The sequence below is a fragment of the Stenella coeruleoalba genome, assembly GCF_951394435.1.
Source record: "Stenella coeruleoalba genome assembly, chromosome: 4".
Classification (NCBI taxonomy): domain Eukaryota; kingdom Metazoa; phylum Chordata; class Mammalia; order Artiodactyla; family Delphinidae; genus Stenella; species Stenella coeruleoalba.
The window spans coordinates 64,403,265-64,428,445 of record NC_137149.1 but is presented as its reverse complement, the minus strand read 5'-3'; the positions used below and the strand labels follow the sequence as shown (position 1 = coordinate 64,428,445).

Genomic DNA, 25,181 nt, shown 5'->3' with positions numbered 1-25,181 from the left:
ATGGGAACGTCTTTGTCTTATGACAACCCCAGCTATCTATCTGTTGTGATGTTCACTTAAAATGAACAGAGATATAACACAGACACATTTCAGTTCCATTGTAGGTCTGGGGGAAGGTCTTGAAAATCTCATCTGACCTTTACTTAGACACCAGTAAGAAGAGATTAAGAAGTTGATCTAGACCAGTCCCTAGATGCTAAAATGCAGAAACCAAGGCTAGGGGTTGAGAGAGAGGCGGCCCATTGAAATAGTCAAGCCTAGAACTCAGGTCCCAGGTCCCTTAACGCTAATGACCTTTTCTCTTCACTCTGCTGTCTCACCTAAAAAAATTTTTTGTGGCTTTTCCTCTTTATTCACACTACCACCTTCCTAGTCCTAACTTTATTCCTGAATTATTGCAATAGCCACGGAAGGGGGGAAGAAAACCCAACAAAACGCAGAAGAAACTGCATCAAAATGCCAGCTACGGTTGAGTGTGAAAGGTAGAGGTCTAGTTTTAATTTTTATATCTGCTTTTCTGTGATTCATACATTTTCTTTAATAAACAAGTATTACTTTCCTAAAGGAAAACCATAAACATTAGTGGAATAGCCTTCTTACCGGTTTCTGAATGTATGTGTCCATTACGCAATCCTGTTTGTGGCTCACTATCAGATCAGATTCCTAAAATATGTTTTTCTCCTGTCATTATCCTGCTTAAACCTTCAGGGGCTTCTGTTGCTCTTGAGAAAAAGTCTAAACTCCTGGAATGCAAAGGTCTCCTTAATCTAGGTCCCACTTCTGTCTGTCCCCGTATCTCCACCTCACCCAGTGCAATCTTCCCTTCTGGCAGGGCCAGCATCCCCCTTGTCCTAGAACCAGGAGAACTCTGTCCAGTTCCTCAGATCATACTGTTCTCCACTTGGAGAGCCCCACACTCTTTGTCCCTTTCTCTTTATGTGTCCAAACGTTGCCTTTCTAAGCTCAGCTCAAGTACTTCCTTCTCCTGTTCACATTTGTCACTTTTTATCTGTATCGAGGATGGCAAATAGGTTTCATTATATATACCAGGTCCAGACAATTGAGAATAACGTTGCATGGGGAATCCTGAGAGCTCATCCCTGCTCAGAGGGGAAGTGTTCTGTGATCAGCAGTGGTTTCTATCAAGGGCACAACAGGGAGAAGTGACAGAATATTTGTTACCTATCTTCCATCCAGATCTATAACCATTTTTTTAGACCTGTGACGTCCAATACAGTAGCCACTAGCCACATGTGGCTATCTAAACTAATTAAAATTAAATACCATTAAAAGTTTACTTCCTTAGTCATGAGACAGGCTGGGACCTGGGACCCTTTACTGCAGTGCTTGCACCTGAACAAACGTCTCCTCCAGAGCAACAAAATACAAAGAAACTATGAGGGACTAAAAATAACTGCAAGCATGTGCAGTTGGGGCAAATTATGAGCATGTCACAAAAAAGACCAAAACCCAACTGCCATTTCTGAGGTGCAGGGAGCAAAAGCAGGGTCCTGAGCATGACCCCTGCACATAGCACCACCAAGGGGGTGGGCAGACCACCAAGCCACGCCTCCCCCCACGGATCCACCCCATCCTCACCCCATTTAGGGGACCAGCTCACCCCGCCTCGGGGAGTGAGCAAGGGAACCTATTACCTGTTTTTGCTCCCTTGGGCTATAGCAGGAGTCCCAATAAAGCCTTGCCTAACTTCCTCTTCTGGCCTCTTATCAATTTTTATTGATTAACGGGTCCAAGAACCCAGGTTGGTAACAGTAGCACTACCCACATTTTAAGTGCTCAGCAGCTACACGTGGCTGTACTGGCCACCATATTGAACAGCAAAGATAACCATTCTGTCATTACAGGAAGAATCATCAGCTCTGTTTTAGCTGTATAATTACATAACAATGTAAGACAGAATATATTTGTTTCATGTGTGTGCGCCTCAGTGAGCTCAAAAGCTTTTCATGGGCAGGACTCTTCTCTTACACTTGTTTTGTATCCCAGAGCACTGAGCCAGTGCTGGGCATGTATGGAAATACTTTATAAGTATTTGTTGAATTGAATTTTTAGTACTAACTTGGCAATGTGCTATAAAGTAGAGTAGTAGAATGAGAACTAATTTGGAAATCGGGAAACCAAGTTTCTGGCTCAAGCTCTTCTGCCAGCTAGTGTGTAACTTGAAATATTTCATTTAACCAAAGTAGGTCATAGTTTCCTCAAATGTAAACAGTTATGGACTAGGCTACATCGGAAGATTTTTCCAGGTTTGGAATTTTGTGATACATATGGAGTGTTCATTTTAAACAGAAATGCGCTCATGCATTTATGGACTAGGCTACATCGGAAGATTTTTCCAGGTTTGGAATTTTGTGATATATGGAGTGTTCATTTTAAACAGAAATGCGCTCATGCACACACACACACACTCAGAATGGAAAACTAGCCTGTTAAAAAATATTCTAGCTTATTTTAAATGCCTTTTATCTAATTTTCTGACTATATAACACTATCATTTGAAGGTTTACTTTCCTGCCAGATCTACAGCTAGATTCTTCTTTGAAGAGGATCATAGCAAAGGGAAGATGCCTCCACAAGTGGAGAATGTCAGACTCGGCAAGTGCGATGGAGAATTAGGTAGCCTTTGTCAGTAAGAAGGCAATGGAACAGCTGTCTCATGTTATGACAACCAGACTGCGTGCAGAAACCTCCAGTTTATGCCGCCCACCCTTTGCCCTTGCTCTGAGTAAGAGATCAGCAAACTATGGCTTGCTCTGCTGCCAGTTTTTGTATGTAGCTAAGAATGGTTTTTACATGTTTAAGCGTTTCCCCCAAAAAAGAAAGAGAAAGAAAAATATGTAACCATATGGCCTGCAGAGCCGAAAATATTTACTCTCTGGCTCTATACCAATGGCCAGTGACCATCATGTACAGATCCAACCACTTTTCAAGGCAGATCGCTTTCTGAGATGTCATAAGGGCCTGTAGCTCAAACGCAGTGGGATAAAACTCCCTGTTCTCCAGGCGCTGAAGACAGGGAAAAGCAATGGGCTGGTGGGGCGAAGGCCGGGCCCCATGGCTCCACCGCCTTTGTATCTGAAGCAGGCAGAGGCCTTGACTCTCAGTGTTCTGAGTGCAAAGCCAGTCCTTGGATCCAGACTGTGCATTCTGGTCTTGACGTTGGAAATTTGATGAGTCACAGTTTCTGGCTGTGTCCTCCTTGACATTCAGCATTCACAAGAATAAATTCTGAGGGTTCCTTGAAGGGTAAAGCTACACTCCTTGGTCACCCAAGCTTATCTGAGGAGGGAGCCGTGCTTGCATCTCAGCTTGTTATTCTTTTTCTTTTTCCTCTCTCTGCAGACACTCCTTTCAGTGCTTGAGTTATCTAGACTGAGTGTGCAGATAGAGAGACCGCTGGAAAGGCAGATCCCGCCACCAGGGCAGGGCTGGGCCAGTATCTGAACTCAGACAGCAGCCCTGCCTGGTGGGCCTGAGGCGAATGGCAAAGTTGACAGTTTTAAAAGTAAAAAATGACTCTTACTTTTCCTTCAGATGCCCCACAGCAAGGGCCCTTGGGTTTCCCCAAACCCTCTTTCTCCCTCGGCCTGCTCTCTAGGCTCTCACTAAATCTTGATTTCTAAAATGCACATATTCATTATCTAACACCCCAGTTCTGGCATCTTTTCTTTTCTGATCTACCCTTTTTTCCCCCTCCCCTTGTCTCATCCTCTCCTCCAGGATAATTTTCAAAGTTCTATCACCCTTGGCTTCTGGTTACACAACTGCCTTTAGTATAATGTAGTGTGCCTCACATCTAATAAAAATCCAAATTTACAAAACAAAAGAGATTTGAAAGGTAAATCTTCCCTTTGTTAAAGAAATTTTCCCGAATGAAAGACTAGTATCTCTCTTTCTCCCTCCCTCCCTTATATGTTTATCACTTTGTACATTTCATTATAGCCCTTGGTGATTGAGGGTGGGCCCCTAGTTGGCTGCAAGCAAATTCATTTTTGTATTTGCAGATCATGAGGCAACCCCTTGCCCCCATCCTGGATCATAAAAAAATTTACTTTCTCTAGTTTGTTTACTGTCAAACCTGAGCTCATTAAATATATCCAGTGGCCTGGGTCATGATCATACAAATAATAGGACCTTGGCTCACTTACAACAATGGTTGCATCTGCTTCAGCTAGTACAGATTCATTTGGAGAACTTACCAATTTATTCTCAAGGACGATCCTAGCCCAGCACCAAGCTCCCAGCAGCTTCCAATTAACAGTAACGAGCAGTGCCTGTGCACCATTTCTCCATTCTAGAATTCCCAGCCTGGAACAGTGCTGTTGTCATGGCCAGGGAAGCATCCATTAGGAAAGTCTGCTCTGAGTCAAATGCTGATGGCCAGTTCTGGATAGAATTCCCTGACACACAGCCTTGGTTTTCATCATTGTTCTGATAGCAGAACACACAACTATGAGACAGAGAGAAGAGAGGCAACAGAAATCGATTTGCTAAAATTTGAGATGCAAATACACAGAAAACCCCATCATCTTTGGGATTCTCCATTATTCAGAGTTCAGTGTAAGCCTAATAGTTACAAGCTGAGATTTGGGTGTCTGAGTTCCAGTCTTGCCTTCCCCCAATAACTAGCTTTAGTTAACTAGGGATCATAATAATACTTGCCACATAGGATTTTGGAATGATTGAAGAGGTAATATTTGTCAAGAATTTAGTGCTGGGTCTGGTACACAGTGGGTGTTTAATAAGTGTTGGTATTAGAGTGTTAGTACATGTGTGAGGGGCATGGTCTACTGCAGCTTTTTTCAAACTTTTTTGGGCTCAGCACATCTTGACAGGCAAGTAAAATAAAGGACACTCAATGAGATGTAAACTTCAGATAAGCAATAAGTAATTTTTTGTTATAAGTATGTCCCAAATATTGCATGGATACTTATGCTAAAATATTATTTGTTGTTTATCTGAAATTCAAATTTAACTGGGCATCCCGCATTTTTATTTGCTAAATCTGGCAACCCTGTCTTTACATTCTTAAGAATTATTGAGGAACCTGAAGTGTATTTGTTTATGTGGGTTGTATCTGTTACTATTTACCACATTGGAAATTCAAACTAAGAAATTAAAAATATTTATTTATTTATTAAGTACTTAAATAATCGTAATTTCTTATGTTAACATAAATGACATTTTATGAAAAACTATATAAAAAGTAGATGGTAGAAACCACATTATATTTTTGCAAATCTCTTTAATTACTGGCTTGATAGAAGTCAGCTGTATTCTTTTTTTTTTTTTTGCGGTATGCGGGCCTCTCTCTGCTGTGGCCCCTCCCGCTGCGGAGCACAGGCTCCAGACGCGCAGGCTCAGCGGCCATGGCTCACGGGCCCAGCCGCTCCGCGGCACGTGGGATCTTCCCGGACCGGGGCACAAACCCACGTCCCCTCCATCGGCAGGCGGACTCTCAACCACTGCGCCACCAGGGAAGCCCCAGCTGTATTCTTATATCTGCTTCTGCCTTCAATCTGGTGAGATATGTTACTTTTATCAAAGTAAACAAAGAATACTCAGCTTCACAAAGATATGTAGTTGGGAAAGGGAGGGGTATTGTAATAGCCGTTTCAGATAATTGAGAACATTCTTCTTTGACATTAAACCCAAACTCTACAAGAGATAGTTTCTTAAAGATGAGTTGCAGTGTAGAATCTGAAACCATATCAATGAACTTTTCATACTCATATTAAAATCCACTGGTTTATCTTGTACTTTGAATGGATCTTTTACTATGCATGATTCTATAACATCGTGAATTGGTCATTTGGAAAATATTAGTTTACTGAGTTGTGAAGATGATCCAAATATTGACACATTTCATTAGACGATATTTTTAAAAATCACATTTAATAATGTCACGACTAATCTCATCAGAAAAGCACTTAATTATTGGCAAGCTGTCAAGCTCATGGTGGTGAATTCAAGTTCTTCAAAATTTTAACTTTTGCTAGAAAGCTCAAATTTTATCATTGGAAACAAATAGTAATACTATTAGTTGTGTTCTTTGAAGTGACAGGCACACTTCACTCATTTTTCCAGAAATTGTCTACCAAAAACCCACATCTGGATAAGCCATAGTTCATCTGCTTCAAGTAAAAATAGTGTTCCATGCTTTCCATGATGAAAGCAGCTGTAGCTCAGTCTGTAACTCAGTCACACACATGACTTTCCTTGAGCCTACGATCATAATTTATTATGCAGCAAAAGTGCTTGTACTTGCTTCCCATTTCATCACAAAGAATATTTCAAAAGGTATATGCTCAAGACATAATAAAATTAATATTTTCCTGCTTCAAGTACATTCTTAAGAAAAACTGCCACTTAAGAAAAAAATAAAAACAACTTCTAGCGCCTGGCAATAAAAAAATGCTATGATTACTAGTACACATTTGTGCCACTGTCTTATTCTGTGCTGAGGTACCAGCAGTTTTACCTTCTGCTGCCTTTTCATCATTGGTGCAAATGTCAACACAGTGAAAAAAAGGGCAGAAATGTTAGTATTATTATGAAAATAGTTTTGACTTTGCAGACCTCTGAAAGAGTCCTAGGGTCTCCCAGGGGATCCAGGGACCTCTCTTTGAGAATTGCTGCTCTAGTGGCTGATGACCCAGTGAAAGACATTGCTGGACAGTGTAGATTCATCACGTGTTCCCCTCATCTGTTCCACCGTCTCCTTCCTGAAGCAGTTTGGGAAAACACCAGGGACTATTGGGACCTTCCTTAGGGTTTGGTTTAGGCCGGACTAGGGGACCAGCAGTTTCTGAGGCCTCACTCACAATGCTCTCTGAAGCCCTCTCCAGAAAACTGAAGGGGCTTGAGTGATTCAGGGGAGTTTCAAGACCTTTCCAAGATTCTGGGAGACCTACTAGTTCCAAATAAAATATTCACCTCCTGCTGCTGCTTCCTCTCCTGTCACTAGTCTCCAAGAGAGCGCAAAACTCCTTTCAGAATCTGGAATCATCTTGCACGCCAAATATATGCTAGATTCAAATATACCTAAGCTAGAGGTGGGCCCCTAGAACTCACAGACACTCTGGAACAGGCCCACGGTGATAGAGCAGCACGCGCCAGAGGTTGATTTTTCTGCCCTAACAGAACTTGGCAGTTAAGAATACTAGGGGCACACCCGCATGCTGGCATACCCAAAACAATAGCACAAAACTCGATTTAGAATTGCCTGGCTGGAAGTGGGAAAATGCTATTGTAAAACATTGATATGGTATAGAAGGCACGGTTCTTCCTCAGGGACACAGAATTTAGTCTCTGAGCGGCAAGAGGTAGAATATTTGAATACAGTAACACACCAAGGGCTATACATAACACAGGGAATTTTAACACAACCTACAGTGTTTAAAGTCAAGTATCAAATTTGTGACCATCGGAAAAAAATGAACATAAAGGCGTACGTGAAGTAGGGAAATCCATACTTTCTGGATGGTTTTTGTGGTCAAATGAGGGCCCCAATAATAGAGTTTGTCAATAGATTTCAAAGTGAGCAGGACAGATTGTCTTGGGGATAAAAAGAAAAGGTGAAATGAAGGGATTGGGGAACTCAAGGAAAAGGAGTTGAAGAACAGGGCCGAACGGGTTCTCATAGAGTCTAGAAAGCATACACAGGTGGCCCTGGATTTGGGCAGCAGACAGTCCCTAGACTGAGCAGGCTGCAGGGTCCTTGTGTCAGGAGAGCGTGGCTCAGGTGAAGAGCAAGGACTCGGATTGGATCTGCTTTGATTCTCAGATCTGCCCTTATTGGCAAAGTGCGTGCCCTCGGCCAGGCTCTTTGAACCTATCTCCTCCTCCTCTGTTTGATTAAATTAAATGAGATTGTATATCAAGTACCTGGTGAATTGTAGGCATTTAATCATTGGTTCTTGTTTCATGGCGTGATTTGATGGTTAGTTTATTTGCTACCCTGTCTTTATAATCCACTTTTCTCATTCTCTCTGAATACAAAACCAAACCAAAACAAACCTACTACATCAAAACCCTAAACTCTTGGGCCTCCAGCCATTCCTGGAGTTTACTCCATGGAGGCACTACTTTGGATTCTGATATTATGTCTTCACATTTTTTTCCTTCAGAATTCAAATATATTCCTTAACAGTAAGCACTGGACACTATGCTAAGGGTGCAGAGGTGGATACTCTTACGGTTTAGAAAACTTTTGACGTACACATAAACATGCTGGTGCGGCGTGGCATGGGTACCCAATAAGGAAAGACTCCTATGAAGTGAATAATTATTCCCCAGTCATGCAGCTTTGTCACTTTGGAGATTTGCTTCTCTTGGGTTTGCCTAAAGAAGGGCACACAGGGCCAGCAGTAGCCAGGAGGTGGGTCATGGGGGTCAAGTGAGATAGACTCTAAAAATAGGGTGAGAGTTTGACAGTCCAGAGAGGGGAAGAAAGGAGATGAGGAGAAGAATGCTCTGAGAGGGGAATATGCCACAATTAGCAGTGAGACCCGATTAGACCAGGTGGGGACTTTGGGGCACTGAGAAGAGGTACATTTGAGGGTGGGGAGTCGGGTGGTCAGGGCCAGGAACGGCAGTAGGGCAACCCTGGCCTGTCAGGAGAGCCAAGCTTCAGCCCCATGACCTCGGGCCAGCTGTTGAATCTTTCTGGATCTCTCTTTAGTAGAATCTGGATGATAACACATCTATCTCACCTCCCTCACCGGCTTGTTCGATATATCATGTAAAATAACAGAAGAAACAGGATGATGAGAATAATTGCTGTCCACATCTCTCTCTCAAGGATGCAGGGCAGAAAAGGAAGGAGGGTAGAAAGGGGAAAAAAGAAAGAGAAAATGAGAAAAAAAAGAAGACAGAAGGAAAAGGAAAGGGAGGCAGGCAGGTATCTGTGTTAGAGGGCAAGATGAATTCGAGAGGAGAAATGTTGTGAAAGCACAGGCGCTGACAGCCTGGGCCGGAGGCCGGGAAGGCCTCCTCACCACGCCCCTGAGAGGCAGATAACCGGGCATTTAGGATACCCACCCAAGGCAGGTCAGTCATAGCCCTAACCTGAGGCATCTGTGATACAAGGAAATAGAAAACTAGATAAGACTTATATACAGGAGGTAGGGGGGAGAAAAAAATGAACAACAACCCTAAAATGCTTTGAAAATGTGTATATGCCATTTTCTAGGCTCTCAGATTGGGAGTGCTGTCAGTTCTTTGGCAAATCTTTTCTGTTTCTAGACATTTTTACTTTATAGATGAGGGAACAGGCTCAGAGAGGTTAAGTGATTTGCTCAAGATCACACAGCTGGTGTGAAGAAAAGCCATGACAGCAATTCTGTGTTCAGTTTTCTTTTTTCCCCCACTGGATATACTAAAGGTATGAAATGCAGAATTCTAAGTATTCCTGGGGACTGGGTTAGGGGGTAGGGCCCAGAGAAACGGTTTTCGTAGTTGCCTAACCTGGCTGTGTGTGAGATTCCAAAGCCAAAGTCACTTCTTTCTTCTCCTCTCTACAGCCTTGGTCTCTTTTCATAGAGTAGGCTTGACAGTCACTCGATAATTCTGTTTTCTCATTTCTCAGTTCCAAGAGCAGGTAGGTGCAAGCGGCCCACTTGAGCTCCAGACTCCAGCCATGTCCATATGTAGTTTCTGTAAAGCCAGGCCGAGGATCCCTGGACACCCTCTCTTTTTATCTTGTTAACCCTGGTGGTACCAAGAGGCACCTGACATTCTGGGTATGCTAATAATTCAGTGCCAGCAAGTTTCTGTTATCCTCCAGTTGTAATTGTTAACTCGAATGGAATGCAAAACTTCTGGTTTGGAGCAGAGTTGGTTTTTAACTGTGAATTACTTGAGGGATATGGAAAATGGGGAGTACATTTTGTGTTTGGTGGAAGATGGTTTATGAAAAGCTTTTTTGGAGTCGGATTTCCTCTGAAAAATAGAAATCTACGGTACATGTGTAGTTGCGCCGGTGTCTACAGATTCACGGGGTGGGGGTGGGGGGACTCTACCCTCTGTTAACTCTTGCCTTTAACACTTTTTCATTTAGAAAGCCAAGACTTGCTTGGGGATTAGAACAATGAGCTTATCATAATGCCGCTTTAACCAAAACAGAACACCACACAAAACTCGAATGCTTCTAGTATTAAGGTTTATTTCTGCGAGCCCTTCCTCTAGCCGCCCTCCATCCCACCCCTTGCAAGTCTGGGATATTTTTCCCCTTAAGGGGAAGTGTGGAAATAGAGCCCGCCTGTTCATTTGCATCATTGCACATCACACGATATCTCTGCGACCATTATATTGTGTTCTCTCAATGGTGTTTGCTCTGAGGGTGGGACTCAAGGCTGTTTAGTGTCTCGTAAAACATTTACCAAAAGCACTGAGCCATGGTTTTGAAGGGCATTCCGTTGCCAGAGCGTGTGGGAGGAGAGAGCCAGCCGGGGAAAGAGCGCTCCAGGTGTTTGGCAGGTACTTGTTTCATAGTTTAGAATTTATACATGTTTAGAATTTCAGATTGCGTACCGATTCGGCTTCCCTTCTGCTGAAGGGGCGGGAATGGTGAGGGGATGAAGGGGGCCAAGTGATTGCTTTGCAAACTCTTATTTTTCCGTGGCCTGGAGTCCCCGGATAATTGTAATCTTCAGTTTCAGTCAAAGGTTGTTTTCAGTTTTACTAGGGGGAGTTGTGTGTCATGGAGAAGGAGGTGAAATCTGCCTGTGCTTGAGGTTTTCCAGGGGCCTGAATCAGAACTTAGCATTTGCTCTAGCGAAGAATTTGGAACCAGGTGCGGCGTTTCTAGGAGACGACGTGTAACCTTGTGATTTGCGCTTCATTATACCCCGTGACTCATTCCATGAAGAGCTTTCGCTAAATGGTGGTTCTGGTTGCTCGAAAATACTCTTAAACTTTCTTTCCTCCCCCATCCCCTACCCCGATTAAAGGTCAGCTTGAAAGACTGCTTCTTATCCTGAACTTTTGTTTTTAGAACGCAGTTGCTAGGAGTAACTTTATATACTGGTCATACATAGTTTTGGAGAAACTAATGACAGTATTTCTTGAGAATACTAAGTATTTCTATTCTAGCTTATTTTTTTTTCTTTCGTAGAAAATACGAGCGTACATGATAAAACTAGAGCCGTAATCAAATGTTTCCATTTGATCAAGTGTGATAATGATATCCTGGACACAGATACCTGGAACTGTGTTATTAGTGGCTAAAACCCAAACAGGAGATAGGAAAATCTAGAAAAAGAATAGCTGCAAAAGATTTCTGTAATGGCCAGTTTCTGGGGAAAGAAGTTGCAGTATAGTCTTTGCGGTGTAACAAGCATATGGAATCTTTCGTGTGTTTATCTTATGGTGGGAAACCTCAGCATGAAGAGGGAACTAAAGTTAAGATTAGACTGCAAGCATATTGATTTATGAAAGAATGTGATTTGGGTATTCTTTTGCCCAGTGACTCTGGCAGTAAGAAGCTGAGAGTCTTCTGACAAGTTCCCAGTCATTGCAAAATGGCTGGAATAAATGATTGTTTAAAAATTAGAGGAAACTTCCTTCATGGGAAAAATGTCCCTGTGGCTTTGTGTACTTAGGCAAATGGGACTAAATCTAACAACTATGGAGGGTCAAAGACATCCAGTTCACTTGAGGGAGAGCAGATTTAATTATTTTTATATGAATATAAGAAAATTGAATTTAGCATTGAGTCATTTCACTACCCTGACTACTGGAAGTTTATGTAACTTGCCACAATCAGATCAATATTGTTCTTACCTCTTCTAAAATTTCAAAACAGGGGTAAGAATACTTGCTCTCTACTTGTCTGTCCTATAGATGCACCTAGATTGCTTAAGAGTCTGTCAAACTTTTCACCTTCAATGATACCTCATAAATCCAAAATAGACCCTGACCGGTGAAGGAAGTCATGTGTTAATTCCACTGTCTCTGAAGTAGATTGATACAGTTTTACATTTGAAATTTTGTCAGAGGAACAGAAAGACTGGAAAAAATTCTAAAAATAAATCACCTTTAGATACTTGTCATTCCCTGCTTCCCTTTATTTCACTGGGAAATTCCTATTCGGTGCAGTTCCTTTGTTTGGCTTTTTAAAATTAGAAGTCCCAAAGATCTGTATGGAATTGTAAGAAACGAAGGTCAGCAAAGGCTACATTTACATCTCTCATTAGGAGTGTGGTCAGCAAAGGCTACATTTACATCTCTCATTAGGAGTGTGTGTGTGTGTGTGTGTGTGTGAGTGTGTGTGTGTGTGTGTGTGTGTGTGTGTGTGGCACGCGGGGCCTCTCAGTGTTGTGGCGTTGCGGCGCACAGGCTCCGGATGCGCAGGCTCACCGGCCATGGTTCACGGGCCCAGCCGCTCCGCGGCACGTGGGATCTTCCCGGACCGGGGCACGAACCCGTGTTCCCTGCATCGGCAGGCGGACTCTCAACCACTGCGCCACCAGGGAAGCCCTGTCATTAGGAGTTTTTGCAGTTACATGGTAGTTTGTTAATTGATCAACTCAGATATCAAATTAAACCCTGCGTACATTGGCCGCTATCTCTGGCATTTTAAACTTTGCTGCTATTCCATGTGATATGTTAATAATGCTTCTATATCAGGCTGGCTTTATAAGGCGTATATTTGAGTAAAGTCTCTCTGCAAAGATTGTTGTCATCTGTTCCTTCTGTCCTTTAGACTGCAAGTTCTTGGTTTATAATATGTCATAAAGGTGAAATCTCCAGGGACAATAATAGGCCCCAAATTAGGCGGTGGTTTGCAACATGCGGTAATGCCCAAGGAGTCATGGTTGTTTTGGCTTGCTTGGACAGAGCTGTCACCAGAAGGTATGGGTGGGTGACACCACCTTTTTGGGTGCCCGTGCCAGGAAGGTCACATTCATGGGAACTTGGGATCAGAGCTATGCAGGCAAACTAGAGGAATCATCATAAAGACCCAGGGCTACTTTGGGCTGGTTTTGTTTTGGTAAAAACTGAATTTGTATAGGTTAATCAAGCAACGGTTAAAAATCCTTCACTGGTCTAGTAACTCAAGGTCTTGAGTTAAGGCAAAAAACAGTCTTCACAGTAGTCAAAAAATTAACACCATTATGTCCGTCCGGGCCTCACTCTGTGCCATTGGCTCTTGGTTTAGACATCTTTCAGTAGAATTCCTGTTTTCTCAGTGCACAATAAATCAGAACTCTTCTTTGTTGGCTAATGATCATTCACTCATTGAACAAGTACTTACTGAGGTCTCATTCTAGGCTAGGTTCTTATCTCTCAGTTCTCAAATGTCCCTTCCTCAAGGTGGCCTTCCCAGACCCCCTAAATTAGGTCCTATACCCCTGCCCCTTTAAGATAGTCATCACCCTTGTTTTATATCAATACTTGCCTCTTCTGCCAAAAAATAAGTCCCCCTTACATTATGGATTGCAAGTGTCTTATTCACCACTATATCTCCAGTGCTTAGCACATACTGGGCATTCTAAAGACAGGTACCAGATACATGAATAAATGAGTGAAAGAAAGCAAATGGTAAGAACCAGGAAGGTTAGCGGCAGGCATGTAACAATGAAAAATAGCCCCTGATAACAGGGAAGGGGCAAAAATTACTGTCACCCAGTTTAGAAGCAATGGCCCCTGAAGCCATCATTTCCTCTCAGCTCAGCTCAACCATATAAGTGTCTAAGGATAGCCTTGGTTCACCAAGAAGAAGAATGTGCGCAGTAGCGTTTAAGCTGATAGGACTACAAATCATTTTATAAAGATTTTCATCCAAGAAAGTAATAGTTTTCTTACTTAAATGGATATATTCAGTTATTTGGAAAATTTAATATATGAGTAATATTTTATTCCTACAATTATGAGGTACCAGTGAATATATTTATCACTTATACAAAAAGAGCCTAGAAGAATGCATGAGAGAAAAACTTCATGTAATGAAATTAAGTCAAGTAAGTGCTTTAGAAAATATTATTTCAAATATTATTTATTCAAGTATAACATAAAGGCAGTAAAATGAACAACTCTTAAGTGTACAGCTTGAATTTTTACATACACTTGTGTAACCACCAGTCTTAGTTCAAGGTACAGAACATTTTCAGTGTCCCAGAAGGCTCCCTTGTGCCTCTCCTCTCTGTCACCCACCCTGCTCCAGGTAACCATTATTCTAACTTCTATCACCATACATTAGCTGTTCTTGAACTTCATAAAAGTGGAATCATATGTATGTGCTCTTTTGTACCCGGCTTCTTTCACTCAACATTACTTTATATATTCCTTCATTGCTGCATAGTATTTCTTTGTAAGAATACACCACAATTTAATAAATTTGGTGGTGGTGGGGATTAAAAACATGACTCTATGAGCTGCAAATTATTCCCTGTGTGTGCCAGCCCTTTCAAATTAAATGATCTTATAAAAGGTGGGTTGGAAATGTTATCACCTGAAAGGGCGGAAGGAGAGAAGTCTTTCTGGGAGTGGATTTGCTAAGTACTCTGCACAGGCTGTTTGTTTAAGTGAAACCAGCACCCTAGGAGGCGACTCCCACGGTTTGCAGATGAGAAAACTGAGCCTGAGAAAAGTTTCATGACTTCACAGTTGGTCTGAACTAACACGCAAGTGGTTAGTTACAGTAGAGAGCAAACCTGTCCTGGCAGAGACTGTGCCAGGTGACTGCTGAGGCTGTGCTACCTCATTAACAAAGACTCAGCTTTTATACGGCAGTGCAGACCTGTGTGCCTCCTGCTGGAAAGCTGGCCATTGACCTGACTTTTCTTAGGTCATTTTTTCTATCTTTCCCTTCAAAGTTTGTTTTGTTTTGAAAACAAGCAAACTTTTCTTTATGAATAAATTTTTGTGGCTTATGAATTTTTTTTTGAGTTGCGCGTGGTGTAATCTAAAATCTAATTAGCAACTAATGAGGTTTTTTTTTTTTTTTTAATTTTGGCTGTGCCACACCTTGGCCATGGCAGTGAAAGCACCAAATCCTAGCCAGTAGACCACCAGGGAACTCCTTAAGATCAGGTTTCAATATCAATGCATAAAGAAATGTTCAATCACCATAAGAAAGGATGGGTGAATTTCAAGTCAGAATTGCTGAGAAATTTCCTGGGAGGCAAAAGTCACATCTTTCAATGTGGGGTTTGAAGTGTTTTAAATCCTAACTCCCAGAAGGGTCTATATGTTGAATTCTCTGACTCATCTGATCATCTTGGAAATGAACAAAATTTCTAAATTTCCTTTTCCTCACTACCTTTCTTGATTTTCCATCCTACAAGTATAGGCATTCACAAATGTTCCATTCCTGCTTCAAAATTTATCAGAAACTTGCTTAGAATGTCCTTCAGTTAGACTAACAAAAGGGAGCATATACCCTTTAGATTTTTTTTTTCTAGTTGGGAATAAAAGAGGTTATGTTTTTAATTTTGCATTAATATTGTAAGGCAGATCAGTGTGATCAGGTCATCATTTCAGTGAGACCACAGATAAGCGTCCCCCAATGCCCAGAGGAAGACAAGAGAATACCCTGAGTGTCGCAATCAATTGTTTTAAGTCACTTTTAGAAAAAGCAAGAGATGCCCGGATTCTTTGCTTCAAAGGTATCATTATTTTCTCAGTTAGTAGAAATCCCCTTTCATATGGGATGCTTGAAAGCAGTCATTGAAGGTCTGATTTGATTCTTTTTAACTTGATGAACCACCACAGGAACAATATCTTGTATTTGTATACTTCAAAAAATACTTTCCCAAATTTTTATAGTTATCTTTTTTAAAAACTTCTGAGATGTAACATATACCCATTTTGTATATGAGAAAGCTGAAATAGAGAACCTAAGGTCACACCTTGTTAGGGAGAGAGGTGACATCCAGACTTTCGGCCTCCATGTTGCCACCTCTTCCCACTGCCCACATAGCCACCCAAGCAGTGTTTGGTGAACTGCATCAGCCATTAAAAATAGCTCTCCTTCAAAACCGTCTTTGGTCTGTGATGGCTTCGCAAATCATACCATTTGACTGTGCACTTACTAGATGTCAGGCATTGCACTGGCTACTATATGTATATTATCCCCAATTCTTGAAACAATCCTGCAAGCTAGGAATCATTAACCCCCTTTACAATTGGGGGAACTGAGTCACTGAGAGCTCAAGAGCCTTGAATAAAGCCACATCACTTAGTAAATGCTGGAATCTGCCTTCACACTCAGATTAGTTTGACCCCGAAGCCCATTCAGTTTCCCCACGCCATCCTGCCTCTCATCAGTCAATAGTGTCTTTCCATTATCTTCTCAATTACAACTGAGACAAGTGCAGGAGCCCTAAAACAAATTGTTGACAAGTCTTAACTCACCTCAACACATCTTCCTGACAAATGGGCATTTTCTTTAGAACTTAACAAAGACATGTACTGGGTTGTATTCAGTTAAAAAAAAAATTTTTTTTTAACTCTTGGAGCCATAGGAAAACTAGATTTGGTTGCCATGTGGTCAAGTGTTGAGTGCAGAGGGTCCTGTCTTCATCAGTGAGACTGGGGGACCCCTGATGGGGATGCTGGAAGAAAGGGTAGCTCTTTGAAAAGGTGATTTGGTCCAGGTGATTCTCAAGATCTCTCTAACTCTCAAGATTGTTGTGTTCTAAAAAACAGTTCCATGATGGAAAATTGGAGAGAAGTGTTCAAAGCCACTGCTTATTTCTCTCCATCGGAGTTATTGTTTTCCTTCACCAAACAGCCATGTCTTGAAGTGGAATCAAGTTGTTTCCAGCATCCAAGACACCTATAGTGTGGCTGCAGATAGGATGGTCTCAAAAAACTGAGTCAGCCAGAAAGATACCTTGGATGCTAGTTGGGTACAAAAAAACACCGTCATGAGGTTGACTACATATTGGTCTTGTCCTGTGTGATAAAACCAGAGCCAGCCAGCAGCTGAGCGTTCTGCCCTTCCCAGTACAGTGGCTTTCTCTGTACAGCACTTTTACTTTTTCGGCAAATTTACCAACCTTCTGGCAGTTACTGTTAGGATTAATTGAGATAACATGCAGTATATGAAAGTATCTGGCACATCGTGGGTGATCTTAGTTTGCCTTCCTCTCAAACAGGATTTCCTGGAAGGAAGTTGGCACATGTGAATGGAACTGGACTCTTACTTAATAGTGAATTCAGTGGTTTGAACATTGTCACATAGACTTTCTTCCCCCTTAAGGATTGTGAAACCTCACCATTTAAATTCCCCATTGTTGAAGTGAGCTCGATCTCTGTGTCAATTGCAAATGCAAACTTTGAGTAGAAACAAAACAAAGGCTTTTATTCTACTCCTCTAATTAAATGACTTCTTATTGTAAAGCTGTAAGAAATGCCCACTTTTTCATTTTTTAATAACAAATAGCGTAGTTCATAGGCACGTTTGAATAGATATGTCAGACAGAGTAAGATCATATAATGAGGGTGTTAAACAGGGCATCTGCACACATCACAAATGATTGAATATAATCCCATTCATAAAATGATAAGGGCTTTACTTGCTACATAATAGGGTAGCTGTTTTCATTGGAATTTTTAAATGAAATATTTTGTAGAAGATGTCAGCCTCTGAGGAGTTGGGGTGCTATAGAAAGAACACTGACCAGGAATCAAGGAATTGATTTATGCCTGGGCCTTCTTCCAACTCATCTGTGACTTAGAGAAATTTCTCCATGCTTCTGGCTGCTATCTCATCTGTGTACTGTCACGTTGTATGCCTCTCAGGAGCATTCTGCTGTTCATGCAGTAAAAGTTTTGTTTTGCTTTTAATTCTAGGAAGTGACACTGATTTGGATATTGTACTGTTATTCTATAGAAAAAAATTAAATATCAGAAGATTCTGGCCTATGAAGTTTAGTCCAACCCTTCTTTGTCTTTGCCATAAGAAAAATTAAGGAATAAAGCAGAAACTAACACACCATTGTAAAGCAATTATACTCCAATAAAGATGTTAAAAAAAAAAAAGAAGAATTAAGGCAGCTTCTTATTCTTAAAAGTAAAAAAAACAACAAACAACCTTTTTCATTTTTATAATTTGCCTTCAGAAGTTGACTGTCCTTTGCCCTCCCTAAGCACTTCTTTGGTAAAAAAAACCTGCTGCATACAGATATTTCACAAATGGCCTATTTCTGGGCCACGTAAAAGTGGTGACCAAAATAAGAAATTTGAGTGGAATGTGAACAAATTAAGTTAATAGTGATAATTTTTGATGGGGAAGGATTTTCAACACAAAGAAGTCATTCAGTATTTTATTAATTCAGTATTCTATTCACAAGGTCTTATCATGGAATCTGAGAAGTAAAACAACAAAAAAGTCGAAAGGAACAGTCTAATTCACAAAAGAGAAATACTGGTGATAACACAAGGAAGAAAGTCAGTTTTGCAAATAACCTGCAAATTAAAACAACAGTGAGGTACCATTTTCCTGCCATGAAAGCCAACTTCCTTATATATGTCTGGTGGCCACGCATATTGGTATGACCTAGTAGGGAAAACAGTTTGGCAATATATATCAAGAACCTTAGAAGTGCTCAATCCAGTAATCCCATGGATGGGATTCTGTTTGAAAGAAATAATGTAGAAGAATGTAGAGGAACACCACTGAAGAATCAAACACCCAAATTCCCACCCATGATGAGAGAGAGGGTTTACAATTTTATAGTTAATTATCCATATTTCCATATCCTATCTTCTTTCTTCCCTGTGGCCTTTAATAAGAAATCATCTACCCCAGTGTGTGTGTGTGTGTGTGTGTGTGTGTGTGTGTGTGTGTGTGTGCGCGCGCGCGCGCGTGCGTTTGTGATGTTTCTGTTTTCCATGGTGAACACTGATTTTTTTTTGGATAATCAGAAAAAGCATATGAAAATGTTATTTCTAAGGATCACTGAAATTCAGAGTCTCCTGCTGCCCGAGCCACAAGATAAAGAGAGTAAACAACTGTCCAAGGTGACGGGAGCAGAAAGCAGTGACCATGGGAAGAAGCTTTTTGACCTTCCAACTGTATGCTGCTAGTAAGAACGCTTGCACCCTCTGAGTCTTTTCAGAATGCCCAGGACTGGTGTTACTTGTGCCCACAGCTCTCCTCCACTGCCTCCTCCCGAAAATGCGAGTATGCAGTTCACCTTTCATGAATGATCTTCTTCCGTGATCTGGAGGAAACCTTCTCCTTCCAATTCCTGTCACCCACTGCTGGCCATAAGCAGCCACCAGAACCTCTGCAGACCTCACCTCTATGTAGCCTCCCTCTACCTTGAGACCACGTTGTAAGGATTCCTCTGCCCAATGCAGACTCATCATACTTCTATTGCATTTGTTCTTCTCTCTCAGCTTTAGGTTCTGATTTCAAGTCTTTGTAGTTCTTGTTTCAAAGACAGGGAGTGAAAGAAGAGGGAAGATATAAAGGTCAGATTTTAGTCACCGGTTCTGAGCCTGTGACGCAACACTGTCCTAGTCTGTTCAGGCTTAACAAATTCAACTGTTTTCAAGTTCTATATCATTGAACAGTGACTGGTTCACACAGTCATTAATCTCTCTCCCCGCCTCTCCTCCTCCGCCTCGCCCCCCATCAGAGAGATGGGAAAAACATGCACTAAACCAGGGCATTTATTTCTCAACAACACTTGGAGAGTCCTGTCCACATCCTCATTCATACTTGACTTCTCAATTCAGACCAGGCTCATTCATTGAATGAAGTTCTGTACTCTTTTCTGAACAGAGTAACAAGGACCAATCAAACAAATATCCTCTGGGAAATAACGTCAACATAATTACAATACAACAGGCGATTTGTCCAATTCGGCAGACCCACCCTAGAAGGCAGGCAGGCAGACCTGCTTCAGACATACCCAAAACAGCTAAAAATGCCCAAACTTGACCTTCGTGTGTGTTCATTCTGGTGAGCTGACAGGCCAGAATCAGGGGGTTTTGCTGCAGACTGTGTTAATGCTTAAGACTGCCTGGATGGGAGGTTGAGCTGGGGGAAGCAGGAGATGGAGGAAGGAATATGTGTGTGTGTTGGGGCTTGTGGTGGAGGTGTGTGTGTAATTGGTGGAAGTGGTTTTGTGGTTACTTAATATTGGTGTCAGGAAGGGAATTCTGCCTCTGGAAATGAAGAACTAAAAGACTAAAGTAACATCACTTGAGCTACTGAGCTTCATTTGACTCTCATCTGAACCTTTATTGAATCTTGAAAAAGATGACCTCAAATATTCATAGTGCATTAAATGATATTGGTGCCTTCTGCTCACCACTTGAATGGAAAGGGCGTTGATTAGCTCCTTGCCCTCTACCAGACTGGATAACAACATTTCTAAGACTTACTAATCTGCCCCAAATCTCTTATTCTTCTGTCTGGGGGCTACCCTATGAATCTAGACCTGTGTGTCCAATACAGTAGCTAATAACCACATGCAATGCAACTATTTAAGTTTAATTAATTAAATATAAATAAATTAGGTCCTTGTTTGTACCAATACATTTCAAATGCTTAATAGCACTTGCTTGGTAGCCACTGTATTAGACAGTGCAGATATAGAATGTTTCCCTCATCACAGAAAATTCCGTTGGACACACTGATCAAGATAACCTGTTCAGGATCTGAGAGTATGAAGTAAAGGCCATGCATCCCTCTGCCCTCTGAGATTAGAACCATAAGCAACAGAACTCCTGGATTTGTTTTATATGCCCCCTTATTTCTGTTTTCCACATCTTTGCCATACAACCTTCACTGTAACTTTTATCTTCATGTTATATGAGATATGTATGGCCTTAGGTTGCAACGGTCAAGTTCAAGTTTTGATTATGCTCAAATTAAGACCAGGAGTATTTCCCTGTTTTTATTTTACTCTTCATCATAAATGAAACCATCATCTGATCTCCTGTGCACATTTGGACTCCAAATTAAACCTTCAGTCACCTGGAGCTTTTGTTTTATTCCTACTATTTTTTTGACATTGTGGAATTCAATGAAGAACATAATTTTTCCAGAGCCCAGTTTAAGTACCTATTCCCCTTGCAGACATTTCTTCAAAAACTTAGAACTTGAAATTCATCAACAAGTGAAAACTGAATAAGAGACATGACATAGACCAAAGAGTAGATCACAGGCCCATAGTCTATGTTTTCTGTAATGGATTTATTACTAAAAAGTTGTGGTTAAAGGGAAATCTAGCAAACCAGTCGAGTTTTCAATGTGTTGAGGAAGCAAAAGAGAGTACTGGGGTAGATCATTTTGTAAAGAAAAAACTTATTTTGTTACATGACCTAAATCACCTTCTAATTCATCTGTTTGGTAAATTCAGAAGCCCATGTGTTGTGTGGTTATTTCAGTAAGGTTTATACCTACATAACCAGTCTGTTTGGACCTCAGATCAGTTCATTAAATACAAAATTAAGTCGAGTTGTTTAGGATCAAGTAGATGAAAACGGTATTGGTTTTTTATATATTTATTTATTTATTTTTGTTTGGCTGAGCCACGCAGCATGCTGGATCTTAGTTCCCTGACCAGGGATTGAACTCACGCCCCCTACAGTGGAAGTGCAGAGTCTTACTGGTTGTATTTTTTAAATGCCACACCTTACGTGTTGGAATTGTTTGGGCCTGGCTGTGGGTTTTTCCTAAAGGTGTTTTAGGAATTCTTTATATACAGTGTTTCTTCATAGTTATAATTATATTACTATGGAGTTTGCAAAAGAGACATTCACTGAATGAATGAATGTATGACAATGCTATCTTTATGTAATATGACTAACCCAGTAATTCTAAGACCTGCAGTTATGACTTGGGTGTTTCTAATTCATTCAAAGGAGTCATAAGAATTTAAAAAATTCTAGTAACAAATCGAACTTAGATTCACTTTAATTTTATTTTTTTAAAGTTTTTTTTTTAATTTATTCATTTTAATTTGTTTATTTTTGGATGCGTTGGGTCTTCATTGCTGTGCACGGGCTTTCTCTAGTTGCGGCGAGCAGGGGCTACTCTTCGTTGTGGTGCGCGGCTTCTCATTGAGGTGGCTTCCCTTTTTGCAGAGCACAGGCTCCAGGCACACAGCCTTCAGTAGTTGTGGCTCGTGGGTTCAGTAGTTGTGGCGCACGGGCTTAGTTGCTCTGTGGCATGTGGGATCTTCCAGGACCAGGGCTCGAACCCGTGTCCCCTGCATTGGCAAGCGGACTCCCAACCACTGCACCACCAGGGAAGCCCTATACTGCCATCTTTTGTCAATTTCCCTTTTTGTTATACTCATGCCAAACTCAGGCTTTTTTTTTTCTTTCTTTTTAACTGTTTACTTCAAAGTAAATAAACTCAAATAATTTGAAAAATTATGTGCTCTAGTTGTCTTAATAATTTCTTTTTACAGTTGGTTTCTTCATTAAGGCTTTGAACAAGGCCCCCAGAGTATGCTTAAGTCTCTTTTTCACCATTTTATTATTTTATTATAATAATTTCAAACATACAGCAAATTTGGACCTTACAATGAACACCCACATACCCAAAACTTGAATTCTGCCATTAGCATTTGCTATACTTGCTTTATCATTATCTACCTCTTAATCCATTCCTCAATCCATATATTCTCTATATTTTTTTGATGGCCTTCAAAAACAAAGTGCTGAACTTTGGGATACTTACCCTGAAATACTTCATTAACTAAAGTTCAATATTTGTTTATAGTTTTTTTAGATAAAATTTGCATAAAATGAAATGCACTCATCTTAGGTGTATATTTACTGAGCTTTAACAAAGGCATACCCTGGTGTAACCCAAACCTCAGTCATGATAAAGACATTACCATCACTCCAGAAAGTTCTCTTCGTGCCCCCTCCAAGTCAATCCCTGCCCCTACCCCTATCTCCCAGAGTCAACCGCTGATGTTATTTTTGCTACCACATGTTAGTTTTGCCTGTTTTCGAATTTCATATAAATGGAGTTTACTCAGCATGTACTCTTCTGTGTAAGACTCCTTTTACTCAGCACGTTTTCTGCTAATGATCTGTGCTAATAAGCTAGTGAGCCATGATATTGCATGTATCTGATTTTAATGAGCAATATTCCATTGTATGACTATATCACAGTTTGTTTATCCATTCTCCTATTCTCAGCAGATTCTTTTTTTTTTGGCCGCACAGCATGTGGGATCTTAGTACCCCGACCAGGGATCGAACCCGCGTCCCCTGCTTTGGAAGGCAGATTCTTAACCACTGGCCGACCAGAGAAGTCCCACAATTTATTATTAATCTTCATTAATTTTTAAAAATATTTATTTATTTATTTTCCTTTTTTCTTGGCTGCGTCGGGTCTTAGTTGTGGCACATGGGATCTTTGTTGAGGCATGAAGGATCTTTTTCCTTACGTTGTGCGATCTGCTCGGGTTTCTCTCTAGTTGCGGTGTGCAGGCTTCCCTCTAGTTGTGGCGTGAGGGTTTTCTTTCTCTCGTTGAGGCGTGAGCTCAGTAGTTGTGGCACATGGGCTTAGTTGCCCCGTGTCATGTGGGATCTTAGCTCCCTGACCAGGGATGGAACCCATGTCCCCTGCATTGGAAGGTGGATTCTTAACCACTGGACCACCAGGGAAGTTCCATAATTTATTATTAATCTTCATTATTATGATGTTAAGGACTTCACCTAAGTGGAAAAACTCACAGTGTTCAATTAAGAAGAGCATTCCCATGAAAATGCAGTGTTTTGCCAATAAATTGGAGCTTTGAAGGGATGTGGTTGTAAAGACACTAGTGGGCTTTTGAGCTACAGGAAAATAACTATCACAGTGCCACTTGAGTTGTGAATTGATCTGGAGTCAATCATAAAGTGAATTTTACATGAACTTTGGGTTGGGAGAAAAGAAATCTGACCTTTAGTGCTAGCCCTACCACTAATTAGTAACTTTGTCATCTTGAGAAATAATCCAGTCACCAAAAGGAAATGAGGGGTTGAGCGAGATGATCTCTAAGGTGTGGTTCACGTCATTAACCATTTCTCAAATAATGTGCTAAGCTTTGAGGGCACAGTTAGGAATAAGACATATCTTTTGGTCTTCACGCTGTTCACAATGTAGGAGTGCCAAATGGTGTTCTCCAGCTGTAAAGTGTCTGTGATATTGCTGATTCATTGTGTACCTCCTTTTGGGCAAAGCACAATATAGTCAATGGATGAATGAGTGAATTGAATGAATTAATGAATAGAAGCAAAACAAGAACACTGTAATGTAGCTAAGGTGACCGATAGGTCTACAACCAGTTGTAATATAAGCAGAATATGCTGTCTGCTGTAATAAAGACTCTGTGCTTGGGGAACAGTGGAGGAATGACTAAATAAGATGTGATTCTGAAGTAGTAACTGCTTCCTCATAGAGTCTTTAGGAAAAGAAAGTCTAAACAGTAAGTCACATTTCTGATGTAGGAAAACTTCTCCATGTATGTATTTCCATGTACCTGAAAATGTAAATAAATGATACATTTTGGAATCTAAAAGCCCTGTTGGTAGAGTATAAGATCCATATGCTGTAGATCTTAAATTTCACCCTTTTTGATTTATTTTTGAATGAATGTGTGGAGTTTTGTTTTTCTGTCTGAGGTAGCCTTTCTCCCTAATTTTTGCATTTCAGTCCCCTCCCGCATTTATATATTCATTCAACAGGTATTTATTAAGTACCTATTATTAACATGAGGCGTGAGGTGGTAATACCACAGGGAGGTGTAAACTAACTGAATAAGACTTACCTGAAGCTACCTGTAAGATCTGCTCCAGTTTGTAAAGGTACCAAATCACAGTCACATTTATACGTTGTGTTAGAAGTGAAAACCTCTGTGTGTATGTGTGTGCACGCCTTATGTTTCCCAGCAAGTAGAAGCTATTATATCAACTGTCATACTTAACAGTTTTTAATAGAATGCTATACTATAGTTTGCTTTCCAAGGATCCCTAAGAGGAATTTCTAGATTTACCAGTAATTTAAGCATTTTTCATGAAAAGGAATTTAAAGAAGCATCGATTTTAGGTAACTGGTATCCTGGGATATGTATTACTAGAAAGTTCACTGATGATATGTGGCCCAAATCAATTGTGTATTCACCAGACTAAGTAAAACCAGCTTGCTCAATAAAGTAAGTTCAAATTGTAAATGGACAATAGAATTTTGA

General features: G+C 40.8%; 1 protein-coding gene across 15 annotated transcripts in view; it reads left to right on the top strand.

The window, feature by feature from the left end:
- The window catches only part of RBM47 (RNA binding motif protein 47), a 237,747-nt gene that overhangs the window by 148,230 nt on the left and 64,336 nt on the right, over positions 1-25,181 (top strand). The window contains exon 1 of one of the 15 annotated variants that reach the window (XM_079919116.1): positions 5,131-5,543. The exons of 13 other annotated variants lie outside the window; for them this stretch is intronic. The gene's annotated coding sequence lies outside the window, so the exon portion shown is untranslated. Of the gene's footprint in view, positions 1-5,130; positions 5,544-10,128; positions 10,501-25,181 lie in introns of those variants that run through there. One more of the 15 variants, XM_079919105.1, reaches the window with a different exon arrangement.